Here is a 22618-nt window from a genome sequence, read left to right as displayed (position 1 = left end):
GGGGCAAGTAGAGCTGAAAGCCTCTGGAGTGATCGTGTGGAAAAGGGCCAGGTTTGGATAGCACATCGTCTGAAGCATGCGTAAAGTGGACGCCAGAGGTCTAGCCAGTTTGATGTGAGGGGGAGGATAAGTCCTCCTACCGAGGTGATAGTGCGTAGTAATTTCGCTGAAAGTAGTGAGAATGTCCCGAAACTCGAGAACCCCGGAGTCTGAACTCGATCCTGCTCCCGCGCAGTGGGTTAGTGCGCGCGCTTGGGAGTGGGCGATATCGTGCCACTTTTCACGCAATGTTAGATGCGTGCCGCGTAGCGTTGGCATGTCCACACTGTACATTGCAGTTGCATATTGTTAGACCAGGTGGCACGCCATGTACCAGTTTATAGGTAGCGGTAAAAGGTAGAGAGCAAAAGTTTCAGGAAGTAAAAGAATATTAAGAAGTAGTATAAAAAATCCTGGAATGAAAAACATGTACAGTGTACGGAATAAATCAAGGAGGCTAAGTGACTGTTTCTCAGCGCCCCGTTTCAAAGCAAGTGCCAATAAATCATCATCATTAGCATCATATCGTGTTAATTGTCATAGCACTTGCATTGTATTCCCCCAAGTGTCCCGACATGTAGCAGTTGCAAGTAGCAGATGCATGTTTCATGCAGCTGGACCTGGTAAACTAAAGCAGGCTAGATGACCATTTGTCACCGTGTCGTTTCAAAGGGGATGCAAATAAATTATCATCATCAGCAACAGCATCGTATCGTACCACGGGTCAAGGGATGTGACATGTGGGCCTCGTAGTCTCGGTGCCTGTGCTTACTCTTCTATACTTGTTATGGCGCCTCCTCCCAAGGTCCGAATCCTCTAGCGCATGCTGCCGAAAATGGAGCTCCTAGGAACGCGCTCCTCTAGCTTACACTGTGACTGTGCTGCGTGTGCCGCATATGTCTGGGACTTTCTTTTTAGAATGTAGATAACTTTTCCGGGAAAAAAAGCCGCATAGTTTGGTGATAACGCTAGTGTAGTATCCAGCTAGAGTATGGTATGTGGTAGGAGCAGTATTCGCGGTTCCCAAAACAGAACACATACACAACACAACAATATGTAGGGAAACTTTCGCCCCTGAAACTTTTTCGCACGCAACTCTGTCTACTTACAAAGCTCGAGTGAGCTATAAAAATCGAAAAGCGATGCTTGTGTTCTCTGTGTAGATGCTTCCATTCACTATGGATTTCGTTTCAGTGCCTTTTTGTCACAACAAAATGGAGTATTGCCGACAACGTACTAAGTTCGGAAAATCCGAGCTAATGGGCAAGTACTCGTCACCACGTGTTCAGTGGTATCTGGGGAATTACAAAATCAACGTGTTTTTGGAGCTCCGCAGAACGTGCCATCAGTATGCGTGGCGTCCGAAAGACGACCATCGCGAGGCCATTTGAAATTACCGTTAGCGCTTGCTCACGAAATTTGGTACGATGCATCTACATTGTGCTTATCGCTTGCTTCCAGCGCTCTGGTGCATTCGCAGATGCGGTACTAATATGTACCGGAAGCTACACGGCGATCTCATCCTTCAAGCGATGCGCACGCATATAGGACAACTACTACGGTCGCTTGCGAGCAGCGGTTCTTCCAGGTCAGAGCAGTACACCCATACCTCGCGTCGCGAATTCCTTGCGGCGCGAGCAGGCGAGCTTGCTGATATACAAGCGCGCGTACATCAACCTACAACGTTGTCCTCACGTCGGGCACAAGGAAGGAATTGCGAGAGCTGCGGAAGCCGAACAACGCGAGATCGCACACGATCGAAGGTTGTTGTCGCAGGGCCGAGAAAAAAAGAAGTACCGCACATCAAAACACGGCACGAGTGGTCACGTGACGATGGCGAGCGCGGTCTCTTCCGCAAGCCTCTGAGAACGTAAGGGCGTCGTCAGTGCGTCTAGGTCGCTTCCATGACAAAAGAGAAAAGCACACAGAAAGCAAAGTAGCCCAGCGTGTCATCGCACTGCTCTCCCCTATTCGGACAAGCTGGATCACGTATGTCTGTCGACCACCCCTTTCGAAGAGGAGTCACGCGCGCGCGGAGGTCAGACGCGGAAGATTCGTTCGGTAGAGGGCAGAATGATCTCTCGGCGCGAGTGATAAGTGCTTTGATTTGTCTCGGTTTACGTAATGGCGACTGGGCCAGGTGCAGTGTTGCTTCCAGGGATGATAAGGAATGATAAGGAAACAGAAATGGTGCGGGCGTTGCATTCGGGGGATCAACCTGGTTGCCAGTAGGCCGGTATTTGGGTGCGAGTTGAAGAGAGAGAAAAAGACAGGTAGGTTAGCCAGTGTAGATCGGCTGGTTGTCATGCGCCTGGGGTAAGGAGCAAAGGGAATTAAACGGGATAAGAAGTGACACAAGCAACAATACCAAAGTCACTATAAGACTGCTGGTGCAAGCATGTACGCCCCCATAGAATGTTTCCGGGAAGAAAGTAAGGCAGTTTTCGTGCTATGTAGGCGACCGTTTCAGATTTAAACTATAGGAAACGGACCGCTTTGAATTCTGATCGTTTTACCAGAAACGCAAGAGCGGTCTTCTCCTTGGCCAAGATGAACCGAAAGAATCTGTACATGTAGCATGCACGTGGCTCCCAATGCGATCGGTGGAGGAAGTACGCTTTGTTTGGTTTTCTGTGTTTGATGGTGAGTGCGAAAGGTTACCACTACTTATCGCTTTCACACACGCTCGTTCCTAACTGCTAGCCTGACGTCTTACTTATGCCATGCAACGAAGTTGGCACGACAAAATGCGCATGCGCTCCGTATTGCAGACACGCGGCGCTTATTGAAGAGGACGAAAGAGCCACTGAGCGCAACCCATGCTAACAACGTATAAATACAACGTACTGCTCTTTGAGAATTCTTTTTCCAAGTTTTAACGAAGGAGACGTGCTGCAGCATTAGTGGCGGTGCGGGCTGGCTCAAGGCGAACTTTGACCCATCGTTATCACGCCCGTGAGTGTCCCTACGAGCATAGTAACGCAAAAAAATTAACAACGAATGCGGAAAACAGGCATGCGGGCAACTGACTAGTACTGCGATCGAGGCACGTGGTTACCGTCCGGTTTCTAAGCGGCGGCTTGCATCCGCTTCCTTCCCTTGGTCAGCCGTGACCAGTCGGTATTCGTTACGCCGCAGACACTCGCCAGCAAGTCCGCCACGCAGACAAAGTTTGTTCGGCTATTTGGCCAGCGTAAGGCGTGAACAGGCCACAAAAACGAGAAAGCCGGCTTCCAAAAACAGACTGGCCTGACCCGTGCTTGCCCCAGAAAAAAAGCAAAATAAAGCTTATAGTAATGCGGGACGCGTATGCGCGCTCGCGTTCGATATTTCATTTCATTTCCCCCTACCTGCTTTACAAATTATTTTGTTTCTTCATTGGCGAGAGTCCCAAGAAAGTGAGAATGCGGGGCAGCAGGGGCACGATTGAAAAGGGACTCAGCGCTAAGATTGTAGGGAAGCGTGTACAGATGCTGTAGTGTATAACTACCGGGTAGTATTGTGTCGGCTCTCCGAGCCGGTTATCGCCACACCGCACAGTATACCGGCAGCGCGCGAACGGCCATGTCGCACGTATTACGGCATTCGCGTCCGGCGAAGGCCCGAATAAGAGCGTATTTCAGGCCTTCCTAGGAGGAAAACTCTGCCGATCTGATCGCTGCGTGCGCTACATTTGACCCACACGGGACCTCAGAAGAAGCCCTCGCTGTGTTCCTACAACGCCTCGCACTGTGGCGTCTTCCGCGCCTGCGTGCGTGTTTTTCTTGCGTTCTCTGCGGTTGCGAAAGAGAAATGGGGCCCTGCGATTCTTATTCGACGAGAGCAGGTCCACCGCGTCGGGCGCCGACCGGTATCCCGCGACAACGGCTCACCCCCGGCGCTATGCTATCAGTGCGCTATACTCCGGGCTGCTCGAGATCGCGACAGGCTGCCGTCTCCGGAATTTCCGATGCGCGGGCTGATCGAACACCCCGAGACCGCACCGCACTCTCTTTCTCTCTCTCTTTCCTCTTCTTCGCCGGCTCGCCGCCTGCCGCGTGTTGCACCCCATCGTCACCACCGGCAAACCTTCCTTCCAGAACACTTTACGGGTTTTTGGCGACTTCGTGTGGCTTCTTTCTTGTTCGCTGCTCTTCCCGGATGTTAGCAATCGAAGCGGACAACTCAGTCTTCCTGCATGGCGGTGCCTCGAGCGTGTGGCTGCAAGACGGTATGCGTTGCGCGGTAAACCAGGCCGCTCTGCGGCGCACGTGTCGATTCAGTAGCATATGTTATGCCGTGGGCGGTGCCTCTGAAACAATAGTGACTTGCACGTGAGACTACCGGTCGCAACGTTGTGGAGGGGTGCTAGTTCGCGCATCATCCAAGTATCTTGCGCAATGCATTTTATCCTGACACGCTGTAGGGTTATTTTCGAGCACAGAATGCACGCCCAAATATATATAGCAATTGAAACGAACTTTGCATAGTCAAATAGCACTAGGCGTTTCTATACTGCACGCGCAACATTTTGTGCATTTGCCTACTTTATTTCTGTACGTACAATTTAGAATTTGATGCAAGTGTTGTTGTTCCGTATCCAAAGAGAAAAAAATGGCGCCTTCGAGATCCGGCATATTGCACGTGCGTCCAAAAGCTTGAATCAGTGCGCTTAAGCACGGATTCATCCAGGCAGTTTCATTGACAAACTGCATGCCGTATATCATTCGGGGTTTTGATGGCGTTGCCTTTAATGTTTGGTAACTCGCAACATGTCACCGGAACAGATGCAAAAGCGATGGGCAATTCATAGGCTTTTGCGTGCTGCAACGACTTTACCGTCCGGAAGCATGGAAGACTGTGAGACAGCGAGCACAGAAAAAACCGTTCTGCTATCGCCATTTGCTTAGTTATGTTGATTAGTATGTTAGCATACGCGCATATGCATGAACATTTTAGAATACAGAGGGGGCTGCTGGCCGGGCCGTCCCTGCCCTACATTGAAGATGACAAGCGTGCGTGAGTGTGTGACAGGTGCTTAAAGCGCCGAAAAAAAAAGTTGCTGGTGACAAGGTGAAAAACCGTTCAAAGATTCCAGGGAAAAGAAATGCGTAGGAATAGGTGGGCTTTCCGTACCGCTGTGATAGTTGCACCGTAGCCAGAATGGAAAATAGAACAGACTGCGCAGCGGGTTATCCGCGACCACCTCGTCGGGATTTCGGGACCTGGGCGAGTCCCCACTGACGCCCATCGTGAGGTCCCAGGGTGTACTTGTGAGATCTTACCAGTAGCTGAAACGTTCGCAGCCCTGGAGGGCTGTCAAAATGCCCACACGGAATTTATACAGCTAGGCATGCAGACAACTGATGTATTTGGCCTCAAACTAAACGGGTATGTGCGCTCCTCGAGGAAATCGGCACTGTCGTTGACTGCAGTGCTGCTCATTTCTTGGTGATCAAGATTAAAAATACAAGTGCTAGTGGTCTTCCCAAGCATAAGAGCATGACCTGAATTAGTTTGAATAAATACTTGGCAACGATAAACCAGTAGAGGTGCATCTAGATATCATCACAGAGTCACGTTCCATGCTTTTAGCAACCACCACCATGGCTCAATGAGTATAGCGTTCTGCAGCTCATTGCAGTAACACGTGTTCGAAACCCGATCGCGGCGCCCATATTTAGATTAGGTTGAGTGAATTCCCAAAGCTATCGTGCGCTTAGGTATAGGCTCACAGTAAAGAACCGAGGCGGCGAAAAGTAATCTTCAAGCCTGCCCTTCGGCCTGTAATAACCTAATGTGCATTTTTTTTTTACCTTCGGTTCCATAATGCCATTTTTAACAGCTTAAAAAGGTTAAAAGATAAACTGTGGGGTTTAACGTCGTAAACTGCACATAGTATTTATGACGACATTTTAGTGGTGGGCTCCTGATCGATGTTGCCCACCTGGGCTTATTTTTGCATGCACCTAAACCTCCTGTATCGCCTGCATAGAAATCTGGCCGACGGGGCCTGCCTCATTCTCTGTAGCAAAACGCCATAGCCAGTCAGCCACCACGACGGTTCGTTAAGCATGTTAATAAGTCAATGATTCTGTGCCTCCTAGGTGGTCCGATCGAAGAAATTCCAATGCTCGCGAGCTGCCTCGAATAGGAAGCGTGGCCGCCATTCAAGCTGTGACATCACTACTTCGATTAACAGTGCACCAGGCTTATCGCTTACCTGTAGCACAGAGCTCAACGCAGGCAGGCAGTTCGCGAGCTCCGCGACCGGGGATTTTTACTGCCGAGGCCAGCTGTGGGCGCGTGCCATTGCAGATCCTGTGCAACATTTCCGATAGAAAAGAAACCTTGATGCGTGGGCTGGCCGCTTCCCGGTGGCACTTTGCATATAAATATGTCCGGAAGTCGGCGTGCCTGATGAAGAAACTTTCATGAGGTTAAAATGGTGTATCGCCTGCGCAGATCTTTGGCATCCGAAGAAGAGTCCTGAGTAACGTAGTCGGGGAGACCGCGGTGATGTTGCTGAAGCTTCTGTGTCTGCGGGTCGAAAGAAAGGAAGGAAATACAAGAAATGTCTAAACTAGACTGACCTTGAGCCTAGAAAAAGAGGAAAAAATGGAGTTGATCTGGCCATGTAATGCGTGACGCAGATTACCGGTGGCCTATTACAGTTATGCATTGGTTGCCAAGAGAGGGAAAGCACAGTCGAAGACGTCAAAGTATTTGGTGGGGTGAATAAATTAGGAAATGTGCCTGCGTAACATCGGATCAACCGACCCAAGAAAGGAGTGGTGGTGAGGGTTCATATTGTTGGGCGATGCCTTCGTCTTGTAGTGAATATAAGTTGCTCATTAGTGTAACAAGACGTTGGGCAATGAAGTGAGGAAGTGGAGGAAAGCTTTATCCCTGTCGAGCACCAGGCGAAACACTCCAGTCGACGAACAAGGGCAGAGGTACGTAACTATTATGACGGAAACGTATGCCTGGGGGTTGTAATTTTGGTTGGATCGGTAACTTTGCAACTTCGCCGGCGTGTTTGTAAGAAGCTGCTGACGGCTCTCTGCTGTCCTTTAGTATTACACAAATGTAACTAGTGTGTCGTGTCAACGATTGTGCATTTCTCAACTCTGCCGGCAAGCGGCCGCCATTATAAGTACTGGTCCACACGTGGCGATGACACTTGCCCTCGTCCCCGCAGAGATATTGGCAGACTATGTTTCCCTCGTCCACAGTCATGATACAAGGGCTAGGGAGGTTTCCGAACATTAAAAAAAAAATAAACGTCTTCGAAATGGCGCCACTGCGCATCTGGAGACATCTTTTCCGAGGGGCAAGTTTTGTTGTTTCTTCTCTTTGGCCACTGCGACCGAAGCTCCCTCCGCCTGAATATTAAGCAGTTCCGTCGAATGCGGAGGCCTGTCCTATCGATTCTACGCCGTCGGGTAAAGGACGATCGGCGAAAAGCACCTCCGCTGCTGCGAGAAGCGAAAACTGAGCCAACAGTGCGCGGCGTAGTATGCGGCGTGCAATCTGCACTCATCGCACCGTCGCGCAGTGCGCGCGACGCGAGCGACGACGGACGATCTGGGCGCAGTAAGTGGGTGAAGGATCGCAGCGCCGTGCGAACACGCGCCCGGAAAGCACCCCGCCACCGTCTTCCTCCTCCCAGCATCCTGGCAGCCACTTCGTAACTGCCTCTTTTTTATTTAAATTTTTAATACAAATTTTTGCCAGTTACCCTTTTTACCTGACGTAAATGGACGACACCCGGTAGTCGGGTGTGCGTGACTTGGTGCGTGGTGCGGAAGCCTCCCTTCGAAGGAGAGAGACTGTTCCTGTAATGCACCCGTTGGAGTCTTCCATGCGTTCTCAGCCACGTCGCGGTTCTTGTACGCGAGGCAGGCAAGCCAGTGCAGGCAGCGGTGCCGGATCTCGTCACCAGCACCGCCGACAACTTGCCGCGAAGGCTTGTTTACGCGCGAAACGAACGCGTGCACTGCCTTCTTTGCGATGCCTATCGAACGAAATGATGGTGGCGGGGCGGGGGGGGGGGGGGGGGGGGGGGGGATTAAAAACGCCATCCCTTTTATCGCAACTGGGAGGCCGCTTTGCGAACCCCGCGGAATCTGCCTGCCCTCACGGCCACGGAGCGATAGAAGCGGCGCCGTTCGCATGTGCCCGTATATGTGCGCTATAGCCGTGTCGCCAGTACACACTCTTCCTTCGTCTCGCTTCGAAGAGGTGGACTGTATAATGGCATATGGCAGGCTCGGCTCCACGCTGTATGGTAGATCGCAGCCCGGTAAGAGCTAAAGAAGGGCAGTGAACAGAACGAAAACGGCGTGGTGTTGTGCAACATACGAGGAACGGCCCGCGCCAGCAGGCGGAAAGAAGTGCACCGGTAGAGTTCGATGAGGAGAGTTCGATACACGTGCTACTGGAAGGAGCGCTGGAGGCTCTTCCCCCGGAAGGGCCGTACGACGGAAATCGCTCCGGGTCGGATATGTAACGGAAACTCGCCTCGAGGATGCAAAGATGAAAACAGGCGAAGTTGTAGACGAGACGAAACTGGATCGCGTAACGGGTCAACACGTGCCGCGTGCGTTTTCTGTATGTTTTTTTTTTTTTGTAAGGTTTATGTTTCGAAAGTAGAAGAAGAAGGACGAGAATCTTCTTTACCCGCAGAACGTGCCTGTACTTGCTTAAGATAGCGCGGCCGTTCGCATTTACGTTGGGTTTAATCCGCGACGGGGGGCTGTCTGCAAACTAAGGACGGTCTCTAGAAATTAGTTATGCGTTCCGAAAACAGACTGGCCAGCAGTGACACTCATGATGACTCACGTGAAGGAGTTCATCGCCATTGCAACAGCGATTGGCGATCTTTAATAAGCTTCGCACGTTTTATGTCTGACGCGTAAACTTTTGAATATATAGAGAGTAGCCAAAACAAGAATGAAAATATTCCACGTCGCAAGGGGATGCGTCACAAGCAGGTGACCAGGCTAGAGCGCGTAAACTTTTTGACCGATATTTTATTTCGATAACTGACTGCTTATGGTACAGAAAATGTCAAGACATACTTGGTGAGAATGGCACTCAACTGCCCTCGAAGTTTTCTGCTCCGTGATCTCATAATATTTATCATTAATATTACTTATTGATGACCTCTTGTGCAAGGCTGCGAGTGTATAATTTTATAACTGCGTTGTTATGGTATGCACATTATTTCGTGTGTTCACTAGATATATTTATTGGCCTTCCTTTCCGGGCAAAGCTCGATAATTGCTGATTTTATTTTCACCCACAATGCGTTCATGAAAATTGGGTCAAACAATAATTCTCCCCGAAGTTTGCCGTTTCGTAAAAGTTAACAATAAATGCAGGAGTTACAAAAGTTATGAAAGCTGCCCACCGTGTGCGACCAAGTTTTCAATATATGTCGTATTATTAATGTTATGCATATATTAGCAAGATATGTGTCTCCTTTTAGCTAAACACTCAAGCGAGAGCCGACATATGTACAATATAATCATCGCTTGGCGGCCGCGAGTGAATGAAAGTTTGTTGCTGTTTGAGTATCTGCTTTTAAATGAATACAACAATGACACACTGCATCGCATACATCTTAACGGCAGTTATTCACTAAGAAGCGATCGCAGCACTGACGTTACTCTGCATTGGAAATGGTAGCTGCGATATTGACAAGGAGTTTACTCGGCTGTCTCACGTTCAAAGAATGGTGGCACATTCGAGTAGCTTGTATTCCATTAATTTGTTACCTGAGCGTAGGGCGTCAGTTAGTAAAACAGTACGGTGACGGACAAGGAACACATGCCCGACAAGTATCAGAACACATAAAGGCTCAAAATGCATATGATGCGCAAGACGTGCGAAGAAAAAAGTAAAGGAGGCCCGTCTCTGTTTTTATTAAGGGGGTTTGTGTTAAAGCTATGAATTTCGGCCTGCAATCTAAAATTTTTTATAGAATAGTTTGGGTCGCATGAATTGCGAGCAGCAATCTTTTTCGTTACGTCTTCGGGCGATTCATTTCGATTTGTTTTTAACAGAACCTTTGCGATCGCACGAAGACCCTTAGCTGCGTTAATTAATTGTGCCTGACAAGTACAACAAAAAGGTTTGCACATTGGGCTACCAGGCAATATAAACCACGATTTCTCACCGGTATTTATATTTAAACAGTACAGCCGAACTTTACCTCCCCCCCCCCCCCCCCGTATTTCTGAAAATAGCAAAACAAAACAAAACAAAAGGCCCTAGATATATTGTGAGGGCACAAGGATGCGAAATACCAAAAATAATATGTTGCTCCTCTTTGTTCACCGTAATTTCGCGACAGGAATCCGGACTGCAGCGCTAATGATGGCAAATCAGTGGAACCCTTGAAACGTCCCATGACAAGGCAAATGAGACCGAAGAAATTGTAATGTGAAGCAGTTTTCTAAGTCCTAATAAGTAATGAAGACAAAGGTTTCAGTGACGTCACGCTTTTACCACTGCGTCATGGGACAGCCATCTCATTATGTTTTTCAGTTTTCTAGGCAGAATCGGCGGCATCCTAAGTTTGAGTGCGAAACATCAGGAAGCATAAGTTGATTCAGAAGGTAGTGATCTCGTATTGTCCGTCTCTCTTTCCCTAAAACGAAAAAACAACAACAAAAACAAAAAAAAAACAAAGCAAAACAGATTAGTATCGTGGAAACGCCCATAAAGAAGGATCCGGAGACGTGCAATTACGATAATCTGGTGTTGCGATACTGGGAGGCTGACTGAGAAAAGAATTAGGTATTAGGTGTTTAAAAATTGTCTAAGGCAATGACCAGTAGGCTTCTCTAATGCTAAGATGCAGGTTGCACTGTGGCACTTCGCCGAAGCGCAGGGTTGATTACGACTTCTGACACTTATGAGTAAGGAGTGAAAACTGAACAGCGACACGCGAGCCCTATATGTACGGACAATGTAGACACGTTAAGTAAAACGAAAGTAATCTCAGAACATAATAACATACACTTAGCGATGACTTTGGAGTAAGCAAGCGTCACCGATTCTCGCTGTGCGTGGACGAGATTACATTTCGCGTGGTACATTTATTTATTTTTATCTTTAAGGAGGAAAGCATCAAATGTGTAAGCTAGTTAAAGAATACAATTAAACCTAATAATTACGATAGGTAAATGACAGCCTAGTCAGTACTCATCACATATCTTGTGTGTGGAGTCGATTTTGATCATAATTGGTGTGGGAGACACCGAAACAGTGGGGAATCTCACTGGTCCACTGCTAGATTAAGAAGCTAGCAAGAAAGCAAAATAAACGCTATCTTGAAGGTTCGCCGACTAATGCAATTATTAAAAAGGAGGAAATGTGTGTTTAGTATAGAACCTTGCCCCACGGTTTATTTTCTTTCATTTTGCATTCCTTTGTTAGCAGGAAACATTTTCATTTTAAATTATGTTTAAATTTGATAAACATTTCGAATAGACGCTCCGAGCAGGATCGCTTTAATGCTGTGTGAGAGGTCAGAACTTAGTCGCACGGGATTTAGGTAGTTGGCTAAGCCGAAGAAGGCCGAGCAGATCTTCCCGCAAGGGTTGATTGCCGATAATGAGAATTTACTTACTGCGCGCTGCTTGATAAAACGCATCGCCACTTCTGCCTACCACGCGAACTGGGAGCCTGCGAATAAGTAATCTCGTGACCTTCCTGCTTCCCTGCTCTCCGGTAAGCTCTGTGCCCTGTGGGGTAAGCACTCATACACGGTACTGCAAATCCACTGCGAGCCGCAGTGGAGTGAACCGCGCTTAGATTCCGAGAGTCTTTTTTTCAGTTGATCGGGTAAAAGATGGCATTCAAGGCCTTCAGGAGGTTCGAAGAAGGAAAGAACAGTGCGGATTTGCGCTCCAAGTCGTACGCATGCAAGACGACAAAAATTCTACTTAGTGCAAAAGGGGATCCATGAGACGTTAAATAAAAAGAAATAGGAAGCTAAAGAATCTAGGCCGAACGTGTCGGTGAATAATCTTAGCACTACCGTACGGTGCACTGAAGCTGGCTGGCATTGAAATGAAACATGTCTAGGCACGTACTTATTGCACAGCATCGCCCAGTGACCTCAGTGAGCGTTGCCCGTGTGTCTGTGTTCAAGGACACAGGCGACACCTTTGTAGAAAAAGGGCAAGAGTATAGTAGGTGAAGAAAGAAAAAATGTTTAGAAACGAAGCAATAAGGCAATTTATCTGGGTGGACAGTTGCTTGAAATTAGTGAGGAACGTGACTATAGCTCCTTAGTCACTGCATATAAAATGACTGGCGGCTAACATCATAAATGAGAACTTGTTAAGGCAGAAGCATGATTGGTTGTTTCCAAGTTTAAAAAAGAACGCAGTACAGTGAAACACCGATATTGATAAGCCGGATAACGCTAATTTTATATCATCCTTCCATCGGAGATTGCTATAGCTGCTGGCCTTTCGAAATAGCCTTGCAAAACTTTTAATGCGAATGCATTCTATGCCCCATTACGCGAAAGTCCGGCGTTGTAGTCGCCGGCGTGACCGAATGATGGTACCAAAAATGACCGACGGCAAAGGGTAAAAAGACGTCAAAATACACTGGGAATGACGTGAAATTTCTCAGGGAGGTTACTTTAGACAAAATAAACTAACGCCTTTGAAAAGAATGTTAGGTAAATTTGCCTCTGGGTGGGAATCGAACCTGAGACGACCACACTTCCCCGACGCCACTGCATCTTTTCTTTATCTTTTTTTTTTTTTACTTTATTACCAACGCCAAGGCGTCTCCACGCCCCTGCTTGACTAAATGTGTGCCTAGTGCGTGCGTCACTGCGCACGTCACGTCGCAGCCAATGGGTAGGAGGTGGCGCACGTCATGAGTGTATAAAATGAGTGTATATAAAGGAAATCGCAGTTCCGCCGGAAAGGCGAAGCACCGATTGCGATAGCAAATTTGTAGATAGCTGTACGCAGTAAGGATAGTAGTTTTATCGGCCGTGTAAACTTATCAACATTTGCTTACTAATTAAATGAACAATGATAGATTGTGTAAGCGTGACTCAAAGAGGACGTAGAAAATGAAATACAGACACATAGAGACAGCGTTCTCTTTGTGTGTCTGCTTCTTTCTACGCCCGTGTTCAGTCGCGCTTAAGCATTCCACCATGGACTCAAACCAAGTAGCTCACCAACGTGTTTTAACTAAATTAGCAGCACGGTGTCACGCGCGTACAGGTAAACACGAAAACTTCTCGCTCGATGAGCGCGGATACTGGCAGTCCTATTCTTGAGTGAGGAATCGCGGCGGCAGCAAGCAAATTTACCTTCATGCATCTATCGCTTCAACGCGAACGAAACGTCGAAAGCACAGCGCATACGAAGCTACGACACTACGTGCACTCTGCAAACATCGCAGATCACTTTGAATACGAGACCCGCGCGGGCGCGCCCTTTGGCCACGTCGCAGATCACTTTCAAGACACGCGAGCGCCGGCAACGCGTCCCTACGGCATCCGCGACTCGCGTGGCCAACGCCGTAACAGACGCCGCGGTTGTCTCCACTCCGTACGGAGCGGTAGGCGAGGAGGACATCGACGCACCCTAGCAGCCGCCGAAGAAGAACGCCCCTCATCCCTCGCCTGACCCCCCTGCCTCACGCGCCACAGGAGAGGGCACGCATCCGGGCCGCGTTCCTCACTCGGGCGCACGAGATTGAGCCGCGTTCGCCGGCTCACCTTCGCACGCTTTCACTCGTACGGAACCTCACGGCGACGTCGACGACAGAAATGCGCCTGGAGTGTCTATATAATTGCTATCGCTACAAGAACATTAATGTCCAATTGAGCGCCGCTAAGCGGTCCTTCGTATTACGAACTCCTCGCGGGCAAGCGAGCGCGTTGAGACGCTCGGCGCGTATGCATTAGGCCTTACCGACGCGCAATTAAAACGCAGACGAGAGCTGACAGGAACACGCAGACAAGAGCATTTCACCAAAAGGACTATAATCATTTCCCATACCCATAAGTGAGCAGTCTTAAGCGTCTCTGCGGAATTTTTCATATCTTCATATGTATCGCGGGTTGCAATATGTGATTTTTTTTTCAGAAAGAACAAATGACAACACAAACAGATCTATACTGCTAGAAGTCTCTCTTGTTCCTTTTTATTTATTTATTAGCGGCGACATATGACACGTTTGAACGCCCTACGAGCCGGCTATACCAAAATATGAGCCAAGGAACGTAGTAAAAACATAAAGGGGGAAGGGGTGAACTTACGGAGCACTGTCATACCAAATCTGCGATGAAACGTCTGAAAGCCTTGAATTACTTCGTCTTGCGCTCACAACTGCTTCCATTGAGGCGCCGTGTATTGTGCTGGGAATGTGCACTGAGTCATTGCCAGCATGGGCGGATTGAACAAGCTGCGACCGCGCTGAATGTTTGCAGCATGCGAGGACACTTGCCAACGGCGGCGAGACTTGGAAGGAGCCGCCAGTGAAAAAAGTTTACTTGGCCCTACCCCCCTCTCATCCATAAAGCCAAAGGTTGCCGGCTCGTATCTGTTGCTTTGATTCACTGGTTTATATTACAGAAAAGGGACCACGGTAAGCGCGCTTGCCGACAGCCATAACCTAGGCGCTCATGAAATGTCACTGGAAGCGAGATTAAAACTCCGTCCTGCTTCACGGTGCATTTTCTTTTTGCCCTTTACTTCTATGCTTTGAGCACGTGAGTGAGTTCTGCATACAACTAAGTAATTTTCAGTGCCCATAGACGTCACCTGTTCTTGTACCAGTGCGCAGGCAGAAAAACGTGAACGGTCATTTTTTTTCTACAGCGGAGCTTTGATACGCTAGGTTCTGGCGGCTTATGTGCGTAGGTAAAAGAAAAGAAAGAAAGAGAGAGACAGGACGGCCACTCCTGGGCTAAAAGAGCTAAAGCATAAAGCAAAAGCGTATCGCCGGTTATGCCGAAAGCTGTGTTTAATCGCGAGGAGTGCCGAAACGTATTGCGCTTTAAAAAAAAATATCGTAGTAAAAAAAAAAAGTAAGACCTTCCGGAATAATCACTGTTCAGTATTGATTGTGGTTTAATGTCACCGGCTCTGTAGGCAAACCACGTAACCTTATCTGAGTTTCCTTCCACTCGTGCAACGGGTTCGCCACGTGCAGTGAGGACTGCGGAAGAACAGCGCGCCTACGATGAACACTGCCGTGCACAGAAACGGGAATGAGCGCGGCGACGGCGAGCGGCACGTAATGCGGACGAAGACCGCGCCGTGAACGCCACACGTGTGCACCTTTGGTTGGATCATCTCTACCGGCTCCACTGCCACCGTAATTGTGGGTGATTTCGACGTAGTCGTGTCTCGGCCACATGGCAAGTGGTTCGTGGCGTTTCTCTTGGAAAAATTCGGCATTGAATGTTACACAAACATCGGTGTGCCCACTACGCGTCATCGGTCGTGTATAGACCTCACGTTGGCCGAGAACCTGTCTAGTGTCGCCACAGAGCCACTGGCCGTACGTCTTAGCGATCATAAAGCGATAGTCCCGTTCTTGACCAAATAATAATCGAAAAAAGCAAACAAAGGAATGCTAAAAATTAAACACGTATTCAGTACGCAGTTTGATAAAAGAAAAAAAAAATCGTTAAGAAAATGAAATTTATTGTGGTATGCGTGTTTTATTTTCAATAAAAAAAAAATTATACAACATACTTATCACCATGTACACAGCTCCGCCGGTCATCCGTCTTCACAGAGTGGAATGGCTCTGAATTTTTCCTTCCCTTTTAACTTGGCGAAATTTCCGCAAATCACGCAAATCATGTGGTGTGATTTATGGTGAAATCATATAAACGTTGGTATGAAATGTGGAACGCCTCCAAATCCCGCCATCGTAATGGAAATCAAGTGTCGTCAGCAATGTTTATTTAGCAGCATCCCTGGCGGCAGGTGTTCACGCTGGCTTGAAGAAATCAAGGCGCTATGACATGAATGATAGCGTTTCGATCAGGAAGTATGCATGTGCTTGGACCTTTCATAGGATACGTTATATAAAAGAAAGAAAGAAATCTTATGGGCAGGCGTTACATATGACAAGCCGATTAAAAATATAAGATCTGGTGTTTTACGCGCCGGTAACACGATATAATTATGACGTATGCCGTAGTGGGGGACTCCGGATTAATTTCCATCACCTGGAGTTCCTTAACGTGCACTTAAATCTATGTAGACGAGCGTTTTCTCATGTTGCCCCCTTCGAAACGTTGTCGCCTCCTCGAGGATCGAACGGACGACCTCAAACTCAGCAGGGCAACGCTAACCCACCGATTCATTGCTTCATTGTAATGCCATCGGATATATTTTCAAGGTTTATGGCCAGCCTTGCTGGACAAAAACAACGACGATTAAACATAAGATGAATCTGCATGAGGTTGCATCACAGAAGAATTAACCTAACGAACAAAGCACTGACCACGCAATAATCCGTGAACTTTCGGCGACTATATACAGGATGCAGGAACTTCCCAGCACCAAAATTTTAATATGTGCAGATGCCACGTAGCTGGACAGAATCGAGGTAATTTTGTTTGCCGTCACTTGGAGATACTCAGATTATTTCTTGCGTTCCGCGTAGTTACATAATTACCCTCAAATAATTAATCAACTTCTCAAATGTCTCTTTGCTCGTGGTAATTTGTTTAGATTCGCGAGCTCCTTTCAGGCTCGGAAAAACACTTTTTATATAGCACGTACTGAGCAATAAAATGCTGTATCGGGAGCTTTTTCATGTTGCTCTACAATTTTCTCATCGCCACTTTTCATCTAAATATAATATTTGAGAAGTTGATGTTGCAAATAGGCGGAATGTACTTAATAATTATGTAATTAGGCGGAATGCAAAAAGAATAATATGAGTACCTCCAAGAGAGGGCAGAGAATATTACCTTGGCTCTGTACAGCTACGTATAATTTGATTACCTTTTAATCTTGATGCACTACAGTTGGGTAAATAGGGTCCTATTCGCACACAAGTACTCACACTAAAAAGAAAACATAGGATACAGAAGCAAATACGGCGGCAGGAGGGAAGAAATGTAATCGGAAATTTAACTTCTAGACTTCGCAGTCATGACAGTTTAACTCCGTGTGGACATAAAAATGCGCACATAGGCGAAACGTTAGCGAAAGACGTCTCGTAACAAACATACGCCACTGATCTCCGTTCATTAATATATGGTGGAATTTGAAGCAGCTACACTGTAAGCGGAGAGCACAATAATGATGGTGAGTGTGTCCGACAGCGTGTTACGGTCGCTTTTGAAGATCGCGGAATTTAACTCGCTGGTCATTTGTATCCACGATGTAACTCTGTGGAGTTACGCACCGTTTCACGAACACTTTCTTCTCCTCATTCGGTGGCTTGACTTGTTGGCGGAATGTAAGAGTGGGCACTTCGATAAGAACTCTGTTCGTACGAGAGATGAACTCGGTGGTTTTTTTATGTTCGTGGAGGCATGACGATTTTGCCAGCGCTCAGAAAATTCTGGAGCAGCATAAGGACACTTGAGTGCACAGTAAAAGGCTTCATTTCGCTATAGTCTTCCCAGGGTTGTGTGCAGTGATCTGGGTTTTTCTTTATGTAAGAGACGATGGAAGTCCAGTGATTTCTGCATTTCCTCGTGTTATCTTTCTGCGACATACCTGCGGTGTCAAAACGAGAGGGCGAGTAAGGCATGCAGCTGCTAAGGGCTTCACATTTTCCCTTGTATAACACTAATATTTAATTTAGGAAATGTCACTAGTCGTGCGTTCGTACACAAGTCGACAGCTCTTTTTGTTCTTATCACTTAAGTGTTTTCGGGCTTCTTTTACCATCCGCATATCTATATTCAAGTTTTGATACCGGAGAATCTTTAAAAAGCCAGCGATTCCACTGTAGTTGCTGTTGCAGGGCTTCAGGTATTGATAAATGCGACGTCCTGTCATCCATCACCGGAAGTGCCGCATATGGATCACGCGTGTCAACGTTGACCTGCGATTCCCACACAACCACGAAGGACGACAGAAGTTAAGCAAAAATTACCGCAGTGCGCCCAAATGCGCTCTCCAACTCGCGAGTATAGAGCCGCTCGTCATCGCCTTCACGAGTGACAGCTACGTGTGAAGTGTGGTTAGAGACGATTGACCAACGTAGCACCGACCGTAAGGCGCCAGATGGCGAGAACGAGCAGGGAGACCGAGGCGACTGGTAAAGCGGGTAACGTGCACTCACCGTCCTCATGAGTGACACACTCCGCCCTCCGAAGAGGGGTCACGAACAGTCGACGCACGCCGGGATGAGGGCGCTAAGCAAGTCCAGCGCGCGCGGCGTTGAGTCCCGTCTTCACGGTTGAGCACCCGGTGCCCAGGAGGTACAATGCCCAACGGGAGCGAACTACGACGGCCGACCAGTGATTCGTCGTGGCCGCGTACAAAGTAAGCAGAAGCGGCTCACCGGAGAATAGTCGAGAAAGTGGAGGGGGATTGGAGGAAAGTGTTCCAGAACAGGTTGACACGGGGGCAACCGAGGGGAAAAATCAGGGCAAGATGTAACGGAGGTGGGAGGGGAGGAGGCGGATCAAGAAAGGACGATGCGGATGCGAGAGTTGCTGGTAGCGGTGGGAGCGCGAAGAGGAGAGCCATTTAGACGCGCAACTTTCGCTGATGATGATGACGTTGAAGACGTGCCTCGACGACGCTTTTCTTTTGGTGGAACGTGGACGTGCGTGCCGAACCCGGGCGGTGAGAGCGAAAGCCACGAGCCTGAAAATGACGTCGTGCGTCTGGAGGCACGCAAGGCCTCTCAAGGTCGGCGGCAGCCGGAGCCGGCGCTTGTCCGTCCGCCCTTCTTCGTGTCCTCACTGGGGCACCACGGCGAGGATCGTGAGGGTGCCATGTCTCTCTCTCTCTCTCGCAGCAGCAGCATCATGCACACAATACGTGCGAGCTCGCCTGCCCAGGCGGTGTTCGATCGCGCAGGCATCTCCTCCTGCATCGACGTCGATGGCAGAAGCGGGAGGTGGGGGAGGCTCAAACGCTCTCAGGGAGGAGGGTTGGCGTTCGGCGCTATGTGACAGAACGCGAGCGCGCTTTCGTAATTTCCGAAAGGCCCTACGCCAGCTCCAGCCGCTTTCCTAGCCCCCCCAACCATCCTCCTCACGGCCCGTTCGTCCTTCCACGCAGAACCACCCTCCTCTACTCGCATTTTGCTGCCTCTTCCTCGTCGCTGTTCTTGTTCCTGTGGCGCCTACAACTGGCGAAAGCGTAAGATGGTGGTCTTAGTGGCATCGGGAGAAGGGGAGGCTGAGGGGGGTCGGAGGAGGAGGCAGACTGCACGTCGAAGATGGCTTTTCAGATATCCAATGCCTCGTCTTGAAGCTGCCCTGCCTGGCTCGCCGGCTATGCGGGGATATTTGTTGCGCTCGGAGAGAGTGCCACCCCGCTCTCATCGGACACCCCCCTAGCACCGTCGTCGTTTTCCCTTCCTCTCATTTCGCTTTCAATCCGGGTTATGGTTGCAGGGAGTATACCGGTGAGGCGTCGGGGCGAGCAGCGCCGCAAATAATGTGGCCGCGTAGGTTTCGACATTTCTCTACCTGTCCGAGTTATACCGACCGGCCTGTCGGGGTAATGTTAAGCTAATTCTTTCTGTGTGGCGCTGCCTGTTGGCTCACTGCGCACCATTGGAATGCCAAATTTGCCCCGACCAAGAACTTTGCTTGGATTTTCGAGAGTCCTTGGTGTTCCTTTCTCCACTTGCGTCATTTAAAGACACCAACAAACTTACCTACCAACAAAGAAGTTAAACGCATTCATTTGTCTGGGCAAGTTGACTTGCGTAGTGGTATTTGTGATGTTATTGATCCGCCTTAGTACGTAGGTTCAATCAGGTAATTCAAGAATACAGGCGAGTATCTGTCGGTGTAAGTGATCGGGTACAGCAAGAAGATGAATAAGTTTCTGTATTATATTGCGTTTGTTCACTTCCCATAGCTGCATTGGCGCAAGCAATCGTCTCGGTTTTATTCAATACACTCCTGCAAGGCGTTTTCATACGAATATTACCCGCTACCAGGACCTGCAGAAGTTCACGGCACATGCACGATAAGATCGAACGAGAAGAAAGGCCAGGTATACTCGGCGAGTCTGGGGAACGTTTGGCTAGATGTTCAGAAATTCAGTAGCATGGAACAGGAAGGACTATTAGATAGAAATGCCATCCTCCCAGTTGCCCCAATTTCCAGCGTTAGCAACTGACTGAAATTAAAACGAAGGTTTGCGCGCCTGTGCTTCATGTTCTGTGGCATGCTGTACTGCGTGCTTTACAAAAATAGGAAACTATGGCAGACAACTACTAAAAAATTTTGCAAGGTACACCGAAAGTAGCTTCAGCTGGTCTCAGAACGGCGAGTAACTCAGTTCAAGATTTGCCATGAGCGCGCGTTCACCAGTTATTGCCAATACGTCTACTATCATCAGAATTTGGATTTTGTGCCTATAAAACTCAAAGAGCATAATTGCAGCTCATCTAAACGGCGCTACAAAATGTGAAATGTTTATTAACGTCCGTGCAATAGTATCATCCAATAAAGCGACATCAGCATATGTCCGGTAAATAAAAGAAGTAGAATTGCCACAAAGAACTTCGCGGCTTCTGGCTACACTATTTCGTCCGGAAAAAGCGGGGTGCAGTTTGATTGAACTATAGCACCGTACATCATTGCTGCTGCAGAGTGACGTGGGCGCTGGCTATACCACAGAGAGAATTCGTTAACAATCTTTATAATATACGCTTATGCAGGCCTTACTCTGTTTTATTACAAGCTAAGTATTTATTTATTTATACGGGTTGAATGACATGATATTGTTTCTCGAATATTCTGTGGATCACCTGCCGTAATATTCGAGTGGGTGCTCACAAAATGGCGTACACTGCGCACTGAATGTGTGGAGGCCTCTCTTTTATTCCCATTTTCTTTCGTCGATCTACTACGCGTGGCTTTCTTGCACTTTCTTTGCACCGCGCAACGATAACGTGACACTAGGCGCATGTGCCACATTACCAGTTTTCCATCGGACCCACCCCAACTCTTGGCCTCACGTGCGCGGTGATCCTGCAAGTCTCTTCGTTCTCGCACGGTGGCTGCGGTTATCGGCGCGTGCTGCATACAGCGGAGCCGCATTGAGTGCGTGCGCGTGCACGCGGTTTGCGTGTCGCCGGTGCAGCGGGATAAGATGCGACATCTGCCACTGCGTGTTGCGTGAAACACGCGATCTGCGAGCCCTTCGGCTTCCCAACGGCGGAAGTGGAAGCCACCCGCGGAAGCATCGTGAACGTAGCTGCGCCGGACGAGAAATGGGGTTCGCTTCGAACAGCATTAAAAGAAAAATGGAACGCTTTGAACTGGAGCAGTCAGGATAAAGAAATATCTGGGAGGAAGCGGCGTTTCGTTTTAAGAAACATTGTGGCGGCTTTCCGTAGAAAACGCTACCGATGTTGCTAGGAGTTGCGCTTCTGTACAGCCATACCCTTTAGAGGGTGTGAATGTGCTAAGGTCATTCAGAAGCCAGCTTTTGAAGCGCTCACTTCAAGTTAGGTTTAGCTGCAGAGCTTGAGAACAATAAAGACAGCGAGCGAGAAACGCCCACAGTGTGCTCGTGGCATTGATCTTTCGCGTACTCGTCGGTCCTCCGTGGGATTTATGGTACATTCGACAGATTGGGATCGAGCGCTTAAAACACACTCCCCTGGCTCATTCAGACAGCTGTGCCCCAGCTCAGGAGTGTTCGGAAGAGCTCCTACCTGTAAGGGTCACCGCGATCGAACAGGAAGTCGATGACGAAGCCACTCCGGTTGCTCTGGGAGCGCCTGAGTGCCTGACACGTGTTGTATCTCTGGGAACTAGTTGAACGTCCCATTAGGTAGTAGGTGACGACCAGTTCGAGGCACGTGCACTTTCTTTCTTTTTTTATAGTTCAGATGGGCCAGGTCGATTCTGAGCGTAGGTCAACTCAGTTTTCAAATGGGGCAAAAGTAAATTTTTTTGGTATGGGCCACGGCGTCCGTCCGACGCCGTGGCTGTTCACCGTGGGATTTCGCCGTGCAAGACGATGCAGGCCCAGCGCCGGGAACGTGACGTCATGATTTGGTCACGTGAGTTTTGGCACCATCTGATAATAACAACAAACGCCGGATATTTCGCGTCAGGGGGCATATGATGCTTTGGCATTAATATTCGGCACTAGTTTTGCGATTGTCCTCATGTGAACGTACCCAGCTTGCTCATCCATTGCAGTGGCGTCATCTCGCTTTCTCATTAGGCCAGTGCATCGTTCATGTACACGCGGAGCACTCTGGGTCCCTCTTCGTCATAATAATAATAATCATCATCATCAGCCTGGTTTCGCCCACTGCTGGACAAAGGCCTCTCCCATACTTCTCCAACTACCTCGGTCATGTACTAATTGTGGCCATGTTGTCCCTGCAAACTTCTTAATCTCATCCGCCCACCTAATTT

At 48.6% G+C, this 22618-nt stretch overlaps 1 long non-coding RNA gene across 1 annotated transcript in view; it reads left to right on the top strand.

Moving 5' to 3' along the window:
• The first annotated feature begins 2907 nt into the window (after window positions 1–2907).
• The window catches only part of LOC140216763 (uncharacterized), a 42156-nt gene continuing 22445 nt past the window's right edge, over window positions 2908–22618 (top strand). The window contains exon 1 of the long non-coding RNA XR_011893448.1: window positions 2908–2994. This is a non-coding gene — a long non-coding RNA (uncharacterized lncRNA). The remainder of the gene's footprint in view (window positions 2995–22618) is intronic.

Source organism: Dermacentor andersoni, chromosome 3 (genome assembly GCF_023375885.2).
Source record: "Dermacentor andersoni chromosome 3, qqDerAnde1_hic_scaffold, whole genome shotgun sequence".
NCBI classification, from domain to species: domain Eukaryota; kingdom Metazoa; phylum Arthropoda; class Arachnida; order Ixodida; family Ixodidae; genus Dermacentor; species Dermacentor andersoni.
This window is presented reverse-complemented; position numbering and strand designations above follow the sequence as displayed.